Source organism: Crocodylus porosus, unplaced genomic scaffold (assembly GCF_001723895.1).
Source record: "Crocodylus porosus isolate Cpor-Errol unplaced genomic scaffold, CroPor_comp1, whole genome shotgun sequence".
Lineage (NCBI taxonomy): Eukaryota > Metazoa > Chordata > Crocodylia > Crocodylidae > Crocodylus > Crocodylus porosus.
This window is the reverse complement of record NW_017728950.1, coordinates 70044219-70054934: the sequence shown is the minus strand read 5'-3', so window position 1 is coordinate 70054934 and position 10716 is coordinate 70044219. Positions and strand designations below refer to the sequence as shown.

At 40.1% G+C, this 10716-nt stretch overlaps 1 long non-coding RNA gene across 1 annotated transcript in view; it reads left to right on the top strand.

The window, feature by feature from the left end:
• Window positions 1-7737: 7737 nt before the first annotated feature.
• Window positions 7738-10716, top strand: part of LOC109323317 — a 16533-nt gene continuing 13554 nt past the window's right edge. The window contains exon 1 of the long non-coding RNA XR_002104608.1: window positions 7738-7749. This is a non-coding gene — a long non-coding RNA (uncharacterized LOC109323317). The remainder of the gene's footprint in view (window positions 7750-10716) is intronic.

Here is a 10716-nt window from a genome sequence, read left to right as displayed (position 1 = left end):
TTAAAGCCTTCTCTGTCTGAATCATCACATCTTTCCAAATTGATTCGGAGGATTCCAATTTGATTCAGAGAGATTAAAGGGTCTCCTGATTTGATTTGGATCTGGAGATTCAGCTGCTGAATTGGGCTGAATCTCTGTTGAATTGAATCAGTGACTGAAGGTTTGCTCATCCTAGTAGCTGCCTTTTGGGTAATAGCTGGGTGGTTATAGCACCTCCTCATGAAATGGGAGCCCCAGGTTCAATACTCTCCAGTGAAACAGTTTTAGATATCTAGCCTCTGAGGAGAGCATTCAAACTACTGGTCAGTATGCTTGGCTCTGGAAAGGCCAGGGGCAACATTTCTCTGCCTCTTCTGTTGAAGCTATGCTACTGTGTAGAAAGGAAGACAAAATTCCTGGAACCAGGAAGCAATAGGAAACATCAGTCTACCCTAGTAGCTGAGGGCAGTCACATGGTGCAAGGGGTTTTTGCTCCTTGGGCTACTTATGCATTTCACCTGAAACAGATATTGGATCATATGCACCCAGACACAATCCTGGGAGAAGAGACTGGAACCCAGATTGAGGAGGGCCTAGAACCCAAACTTCCCATTTCTTGGTGCTCTAAATGAGCTATCTTATTATTTTTTTTTTAAAGTGGGGCCCATACCTGGCTGTATTTAAAGTGCCTGCAATTACCTTTGCGAGAGGCATGAGTTGCCAGTATATGTGAGACATGCAGTGAATGTGACTGATGGATTGGGCCCATCGAGACACTTAAGAACTGTTTTGTCTAGCTTCTGAATGTTGACTGGACTTAGGCAGGAACTAGGCATGTAGCTGTTCAGGCTGGGGCATCCTGGGCATGCGCAAAGGTAGAACTGCAGGCATCCCAGGCACTTTCAGGTCAAAGAGGTGAGGTTAGGCATCTGCTAAATAGGTTTTTTAAATTCCAATTTTTGACTTAAGTGTTTTAAATCTGTTTAAATTCTATTTTTTGGATCTACCAAGGAGTGTATAAACCTACATTGGCAAAGGAGGAGATAGATGATTGAACCAGAGAGCTCAATTAGCTGTCATGGCTGCATCTGGGGGTAGTCAGCTATTCAGGCACACCTGTAGAGTATTTTAGGTATTACCTGGCTAGAGCTCTGGCCAGGGGGGAAGTTCTGGGGAGACAAAGCTCAGTTGGGAGGAGTGTAATTGGCTCCTGAAGTAGGTCTGCAAGAGGTGCATGGATGTCAGAAGGACACTTCAGAAAGAGGACTGGGGAGTTGGGGGAATGCAGCGGGGACAAAAGGCTCAAGCGTGAAGCAGGTGAAATTGTTTAAGCTTGGATTGTTTGGGAGCTGTTTTTTGCTGCTGGGAGATTTCTCCTGGGAGAACCCTTGGGATCTCATTCCTGTGAAGGAAAAAAAGAAACTGGAAGTGGCTGCCTTTGTAGTATTAAAAGCTGTTTGGGGGCAGTGTTAGTTGGAATTTCTCTTGATGTTCTGTGAATTATTGGTACCTCAAAAGGGAGCTGCAAAAGGGATGAGTTGTAGAGAAGAGTGTATCACAGCAAGAGCTGGAGTGGTAGTTAATCTGTGGAAGCAGATGAGGGCAAAAACCTGCAATGCCAGGCCAAAACAGGAGGGACATGTCAGGCTGTGAATATTCTTTCATGTATTCTATTACTAATAATTTATTAGTCACTACTCTGCTGTTTGATGTCTGCCAGCATGAATTCTGTAATAAATTGGCATTTGAGAAAACTGTAGCCAGCCCTACAGCTGTCCTCAAGTCACTAACTCTTAACATTTTTTGACTTGTCACATACCATGGTTAATAACATGCAGGCTACAAAAAAGTCCTATCTATGTATTCAATAATTTAACCGCACAGGTAAGTTCAGTGCTTTTTTCTCTTTATGCTGAGCTACTTGTTTTATCAAAGTACACTCTTCTCTAATTTACGGAGTCGCCCCTTCATCTTGCTGCTGACAAAGACAGAGAGAGAATAAAGGCAGCATGGGCATCCTCAATCTTGATTTGATTATACATTAAATACAATTTAAAACATATAAAATGTCCTACTCTACAACTTACAACCCCTGTATATTTTTTACCATCATAAAATTACTCTGTCCCCCCACCCTGGCACTTTTTTTCTTTCAATATCATGCAGATTTTTTATAATGAAACTCACTAGTTTGAAGATTTTTTGTTGTAAACGCACTTTAAATCACATGATGTTATTTGCAGTCACAGATATGAGGGCATCAGTGAAATCAACTGTATATTGCCTGCTCTAAAGACTGAGTTCAAATCCTGGGCTAAATCATAAATGAAAATGAATTTGGACTGCTTAACAAATTGCTACAAAATTGGCTTTCTCTCAAGAGAGGCTTGGGTCTTGAATAGCATGGCAGGTCAGAACGGAAGTGCTCTGGGAAAAGCACTGCAGGTTAAGTCTGTATTATATGTTATCAGCTCCCACTATTTCAGATCTAGCCAGGACTGTGTATTCTTCTTTTTGAACACTGTATGTACTCCATTTTGCTTCAAATGGATGAACTGCTATGGAGGAGTTTGTGTACCTCTGAGCACGGGGCTAACAGGGTATTTAATTGCCTGACCTGTCTTTGAACTAATGGCTGCCACCATCTAAAATGACAGTCCCAGAAGTACTGCTGCTGAAATATGGCTGAAGATTTGGATTAACACAGCATTTAGCCTTTTGCAATGCCACTTTTAGCTTTCACTTTTAATAAAAAGAGCTGAATCTCAGTAACTGTTAGCTGTTCTTTACACTACTACCTGGGGAATCTCAGTTTAAATCTTTATCTGAGTTCTTCACTTTTTGGTCTACTGGGAGATAAAAGAGGAAAGCTGGTCAAATAATGAGAGAATTTATTCACAAATAATTTTCAGGAGGAAAAAGTACTCCGATTCCCGACAAAGACTCCCAACTATTATTCAATAAGCTGCGTTTGAGAGCATTGTTGAAAGCAAAGGATCTCCATTGCTAGTGTGTGGGTGGTACCTCTTCTAAGTTTTAGAATAAAAGGAGCAGAAGAGGTCTAATTAACCTGGCTAGGATGCAGTGATCAGGATGATGCAGTACTATTATCAGCTTAGAAAAATAGGGCTAGAAGGGACCTTGGGAGGCTACCTAATCCAACTCCTTGCTCCAGGCAGGATCATCCATGTCTGAACTATCTCTGCCAAGTGTTGGATGAGTCCTGCTGGAATGAAAATGTTATACTCTTTTTTTCTCTGGCTAGTGATCAGGCTGACAGGTAGAACCCTTGCCCTATTTTTTCCCCAATTTTCCTATCTATTGTTCCATCTTGATGTTTTGTTTGCTTTAATTGCAGCTTCCAGTTTCCTGGTGTTTCTCATGACAAATTAACTTGTAGCAGCATGTCTAGTACCTGTTGGACATTTTTCCAGTCAGGTAAACTTTTAAGAGAGGATGGGATAAAGTGCACATTATAAATGTTCATTATTCTTCAGGCACTGAACTCATGCATGCTTCTGTGTCATTGCACATCGGTGAATATGTCTGCTGAGATTGAAGAAAGAGAAAACTTCCAGTTCTTTGACTCATTGGTTTGTGCTGAGGCAAACTGAATGCTGAGACCAGATATTTGAAAGAAATGCATGCACAGGGCAGCCCAGTCTTGTTTGGAAGTGCACAGTTCACCATGCAGAAAACTCATTCACTTGCTTCAGTGCCATTGCCTAACAGTAAGAAATAGTTGTGTGGACACTGGTAAAGGGAAAGAAGCTTTGATTTTTATTTATTTATTTTATTTTCTTCTATTCGTCTTTTTCAACAAACATGTCTTGATAGAATTTTAAATGGACTGTATTGAATAGAAGGGAGACTTTTGCAATGCACTAATTTGTGTAGTATGTTTGTCTAGTATAAATTAAACAATGCATTAGGAGAGGCCAACACGGCTGATACGTTGTTGTGTAATATTTCTACAGATGAGAGCTGACTGACTTCATCAATGATGCCACTTCTGTAAGAATGTGTCCTGAGGGGTTACAAAATGTTGATCTTTCACTCTGTGCTAGGAAATGCAAGGCAAGTTGAAAGTTTCTTTTAATTTCCTACAAAATTCAAATGTTAATGTACAATTGTCATGGAAGTCTCTATCTCTTTAAGAAAAGGATCCTATATAGAGCCAGATCCTCACGTGTATAAGGCTATCTTGGGCTGCTCTGTGGTGGGGGTGCCAGTGGTGGGAGGAAAAAGGAGAATTCCTTGAACTTTGTCCTGCTGGATTGTGTCTGTCCTTTATTTCCTCACCGGTGCACTCCCTTCAGTGCCCAGGATTCCCAGAGCTAAAAGTAAGTGGCTGTGGTCCTACACACAGGATCTTTGTGTTGGTTTATAGAATATATTGCAAGAGATCTTCTTGAGATCTTGCTCAGGAAGCTGGGAAATGGCAGAGGAGGAAGGAAAGTGCATAACATCCTTGTGGCCAACATTTGTGTCCCTCTCCCAACTCCAGGCACCACTTATCATGTCTGGGGGAAAAGTGTGGATTTGGACTTCTCAGCCACATTTAAAAACTCATCAGTAATTCCACCCTCCCAGTCTGTGGGGGAAACCTCTTCCTCATATTGAAAGATAGCTAATGATATCGCAAGAGACTGATGTAGACTTATAATGGGCTTTATGGACCTCTTGAAAAAATCTCACTTTGAATGTATGTGTTCATTGCTGTTTTCACTTACTCCAGTGCCGGTCCAGAGTAACTTCAGTGAAGACAAGAGTGTTACCCTGGATCCACTGGCTGCATTAGAATTGGGTTGGCACCAGAGTAAGTGAAACATTAGCCTGCTGTCTGTTAAATATACAGAGCGAGAAGGAGCTAACAGTATTTGGCAGCACTTACAGTCAGGTTTCTTGCTTCTCTCTTGGTATCGTTGTTTGAAGATGAGTGCAGAAAGTAAGATTTTTGAACAATAAAGACCTAATAAAGAAGCCAGTTGATAGAGCAGTCTCTGAAATTATTTTGAAACTACGGAAGACCCTTTATATAGCTCTATGTGGGAACTTGGAGTTTGCATTTAATGTAGTTCAGCTGATTACAGCACCTTTTCAGGAGGAAAAATGGTTTGCGTTATTAGTTACAAAAAACCCCTAAGACCTAAACAACAACAAACTGAAGGCAGGAGCATCTTTCACTGAATCCCTGAAAGTCTATCATCTCAGAAGGGATTGGCTGACACAGTATGTTGTCATTCCCAGCCGTGCTGCTTTCTAGGAATGATGTCAAAACATGCCTGTCCCTGGTGGCTTAGAGTACCCATGTACTGTAGTGTGGGGCCACCTGCTGCATTTCTGAGCCAGCTCATTTCTACACAGTGCTCAGTGGAGCAGGGAAGATTAACTTTTTGAAAATGAAAAGGACAGATAGAAGAAGAACTGCTTATCAAATATGCACATTTCAGATGGAACTTCACACTCAGTAGAAAGATGTTAGATTGCTGTTAGCTCTCTGGAGCGCTCCTGACAATGTGTTATCAGGTCATGTTTGCATGACAGTGGCAGCCCATGCAGGAAACATTAAGTCATATGACTTCTAAGACGGAATCAATCAAGTGAGCAGTACAGCTCCTGAAAACTAATTTCACCTTCATAAGGTCTGGTTATCTGTGCGGCAGACATGAGGTTTGTCAGCCCCATTTCAGTCTGACCAGGTTCAGCACTGCATCAAGAATTTTAATGAACCGATAGTGTAATATGTATGAAAGATGACACTGAGATGAATTCGTGAAAAGGCAAGTTCCCATGAAATAGGAACAATTACTGCAGGCTTCATCCCCCCACTTAGCCCACATAAAATGTCCATTTAAAAAGCCTTTGTCTTGTTTATCATTTACAGGTTTGCGTATGGCTTTTCATTACCTCCTTATCTGTTTAAAGCTGAAAATACAGGGTAGATTTCAAGAGCTCAGTATCTTTGTGACATGGGGTGCCAAGACCTTACCAGATCCAAAGTAATGGTAATACTTCTGTTATGTTTCTGGAGACACCCTATGGTGGTGTTGATAGCTTGTACCCATGTGTATTCAAAAAACATGGGTTGGCTTTGGGGTGCGCTGACCAGACAGGCTGTGAATTGTGAATTCATTCTAGTAATTATTTTGGTATTAAAAGCTCAGAAATTACTGGGTCTGGACACTTAGCACTACTTGTTTCCAGGGATTGTTTTAAAGTCTGCTCTAATCTAGGCAGGGCATGGCAGGAAGCAAACCTCTCTCTGAGTCAGGGATCATGTTAAGATGCAGCAGTACTATGCTATTAACTCCTTCAGTGTCTCAGATAGTCTCAGATATTTCAGAAAAAGGCACTACTTTTGGGCACTGTTGTAGGTTCCAAGAAAAATAGAACTGACTAACTCCTCAAACTAGTGTCTTAAAGAAGTCAGAGGGGAAGAGGTAACCAGCCCCAGTCCATCCATAGGTTGTTGCTAAAGCCCTTGAGTACCTGTATTGGGCTAGAAACATGCCTCTAGGTTGGGAGGAAGGTGGGGGCAGGAGACATTTCTTGGATCTTTGGACAAGCACCCTGTTTGTCTGCTTATTCAAGTAGTATTTCTGATGATTAAGATAATTTAATGTATACATAGCCATTTGTAACTGTAGTTAATTTAGCTTCACAAAGGTTGTCATACTATTTTTATCTGCAGTAGCGCTTATTAAATAGTAATGTGTCTCTGTGCACTTGAGGATAGTAAGCTTCATTTAGATGCGTGTGCTGACAGTTATCTTGTTGCGGACAATGCAATAGCAGACACCTTGTCATGGGCTTTCTCTCATCTCCTCTCTTAGTTTTCCATATGAGAACGTTCCAAAGAACAGTTTATAAGCCTTATAACTTTCTAATGATCTGACAAAAAACTGCAGGGAGCAGTACCCAGATGCTCAGAGGAGTTGACTACAAAGGGGATTCAGTACTTTAAAAATCAAAAGCCCTTCCATTGTTTAATATGCATATTTGTTAAGCACCACCTTGCATTTAAAGGTCAATTTTTCATAAATGGCTCTTAAGTTGAACCCCCAGTTTTGTGTGTACAGTGTAAAATTGGAAGCTAGGCGGAGGCCCCTTTTAAAAATGCTCTTTAAAAGATAATAAATGGCATCATAAATAAATTCCAGTGAATGAAGGGGGGGGGAAAAAGCTCTGGTCTCATTTTTTTAAAAACCAAATATTTGTTTGTAAATTTATTGTGAATAAAGGGTATTTGGTCAAAGCTTTTGCACTTAAAGTTATGTAGAAAACTTAAAAAACCCCCACAGTGCATGACTCAAGATTTAAAAAAACCCGCAAACCTGAAAGATAGATCAATAGAATCTCAGTGCTTGTATATCTTTAATTTCTCATAATTGGATATAAAGTAATTTACAATGGTGTTTACATTACCAATTATCTCTTGTGCTTACAATTTTACTGGTAAAAAGCTTATTCTTGATTTAAGAGTTGAAAATAGTAAAGTGAGTGTATGCTATTGGAGAGAGGTGAACAGTGTACATTAAGTATGTATATATAATGTCAGTTCCATTCTGAAATGCCCTATACCGAGGTTCTGTACAGTGCTGTGTGTGTATATTGGATTCTTTTAAAGCGTCACCTCTTTTACCAATATCAGAAGACCGAGAGACTCAGCAATAAAAACAGAGGGAACTGTATAACATAACTGTTCATCCTCATTGCTTTGTCTACCTGTTCACCTGGTCACAGTTAAGAAACAAGATGCTGTCCCATGTAAATGAGGGCTATAGGCTTTTGCATTTATAATTAACTTAATTTGTTCCTAGGGTTATGTGTAAGGGACAGAAGGAAGCATAAAATCTGCCTGTCTCATTGTGATTGCTTTGCTTCCCAGTTGGCATTCAAATACTTTCTGTGTAGGTAGGCAATGCGCTCCCAAATGAAAAAGGGAGTCTACAGGTCTCTCTTCTTCTGCCTTTAATTACATGCATCTCAAAACGTTAGGCTTTTTGTTGATTTTTATCCACCAAGAAAGGGCACTGAATCAGCACAACCTTAGTAGATCTCTTGGGATGGGTTATGTAAAACGCATTTATTAGTTTTGCTTAAAGTGCCAAACACACATTTTTATTACCATAGCAGCCACCCATGTGAGACACAGGAACAGGATTGCAACTGTTCCTTTTGATTAGGGTTTGCTTTTACACCTGACACCATTAAAAGCCTGTTACATGCCATTATAGTAGAGTGACTGGGAACTGGGTCTGATGCAACATATGTACTGTATCCAAAAGTAATGTCATCTGTGAACATGAAAAACAAAGTGAAATAGAGGCATGAACTGAGCAATAAGGATTCAATCTTGCAGCTTGTGTGAGAGCTCTGTTAGGTATAGAGGTATAACTGTATACAACAAGTAGCAGAATTTCACTCCTGGAAAGTGCAATTTGTATATCATTTATTATGCAATTTCTAGTAAAAGAGGAGCATATACCAAAGCTAACTAACAATACTTGCAGAACTGTCCTATGGAATCCATTGGACCTATTTCAACAAGTAAGGTGAACATGATTTGGCCCCCAGGTTTTGATTATCTGTTGTCCTCTTTGAAGAATTACACTGAGAAGGGGAATGTCTTTTTTTGTTGAATGACCAGTATTCCTTCTGTATCTTCAGAGTGGTCTGAACCTATACTCATACTTTGGTACCATTTGCCATCTTCTATGTAGCATTGGCTTCTACCAGATTTTAACCACCTCAGCATTGCCATCATTCAATGCCTGTTCTTCACAAGAAAAAACTGTTTCCCACAACACATGTAGTTCATGATGCAAAATTTTGTTTGTTATGGGCTCTGTTGCTTTGTTCCCTTCAGAAGGAGACTTCAATTTATTTAATCTTTTCCTGATCTTAATAGCTTCCACTATTTTAATTTTGCTGAGGGGAAAATATAATTCATTCATTGCACAAGAGAATACAAACAAAATTATAAGACATCTTTCCCAAAAGCATTCATTGTCTCTCTTTATTTCCCCCCCCATTAGCTGCTCTTGGCTTCCACCACAAAATATGCTTGCTTGTCTGTATGGCATAATGACTTTTTTTATATGAATATACAGGGCAAATTTTATCCCTGGCATAACTTTTGTTTTCAAAGGAGTTACTTGAGGGATGAATTTGGCTCATAGTCTTCTGTTACCAAGGTATTGTATTCATTTACTCCAATAGAAAAAATGATTATAAAAGAATAACCAGCATGCTTCCTTTGTTAATGCAGATAAATGATATTATAACTCTCAAGTACAGAGCTGAGGTCGGCAGGGAGGGCGAGAGAAACATTCCACTCACACGCTAAGTGTGCAAGTAATGGTTGTGTGAGTTTCTCAACTAGTTAGAATGAAAAGGTACACCTTATTTTGAGGAGGTCATCCTATAACAAGAAAGTGACTTCACTAGAAAAAATGTAATTGTAACATAACTTGCCTCTATCCCAATATTTTAAGCTAAAACCATCGTTCATTGTTTATCATATGAACAAGCTTAGAAGTGAAGGACTGCAGGACATTTTATGTTAAATACCACCCCCTTCCCCCCAACCTCAACAAAGTTATTTTAAACGGTCAAAATAGCAGGGCCAAGGGCTGCTTACATTATGTTGCCATGAAGGAGATTGTATTCTGGGAAGATCTGAAATACTTACCCCAGTAGAAAGAGGGGAGAGATGGTGGGAATGGTGGAGCTCCTGGAAAAGGGATATATTAGCATCTGGGCTGAGTAGAAGCTGGAAACCATAGTCTCTGGTGACCCATGTTGGATGATCCATGAAACTATTTGGTAGCCTTGGTGGGAAAACGTTGCTTTCTTGTCCTCCTCAGGCAAAGATGAGCTGCTTTCTTTGCTAGAGAGAAAAAAAAGTTGAAAATGACAGGTGAAGGGGCTATGTCAAATTTTGGAGACCCAGTATGACTTGATGGAGGGGAGAGCAAGCATATCTAAATTCAAAAGGGTCACTCCAAAAAATCATCCATAGATGGGGCGAAACAAGGCTCTGGACCCCTGCAGTGGTTGGAGGCAGTGCTTCTGTTTATTAGGAAAGTCTGTTTGAGACTTCTGATTTTGAACCAGATATGGATACTGTAGCCTTAGACGATTATTATCATTTTTTCTCTGTGGTCTAGTTTAAGTTCCCTTTCAAATGCTGTTCCAACAGTGACTCTTCACACATTGCATGATTTCTGCCGTTAATTAGGAATGCTAGAAGTGGTTGGGCTATTTCCAACAAAGAAAAACTTAATTTGGGGAGGCTGGGGAAAGATTGGGGATGGGGGAGGAAAGCAAAACTCTGCAACTGAGCTGCAATATTGTGGAGGGGATGGGGCAAATAATCTCTAACTCCTTCTCCTGAAAAACACAAGTTCTGAGTACTTCTTGTAACTCTACCAGGGGGAAAAAACTGTTTCCTTCTAAAAAAAAAAAAAAAAAAAAAAAAAAAAAAATACCAGGATAAGAGCAATATAAAATCATTGGACTAGATTTTTTTGACACAGCCCAATATAAGCTGTTCCCTACCCCAGGAGTGTTCTCCATAAGTAATTTTCTACATTCTTTCTCCGTAGAGGTAGTCATTTGCAGCTGGTTTTTTACCTCCTTACATTTCATAGATTTCATAGACATTAGGGCTGGAAGGGACCTCGGGAGATCATCGAGTCCAGCCCCCTGCCCAAAGGGCAGGAAGTCAGC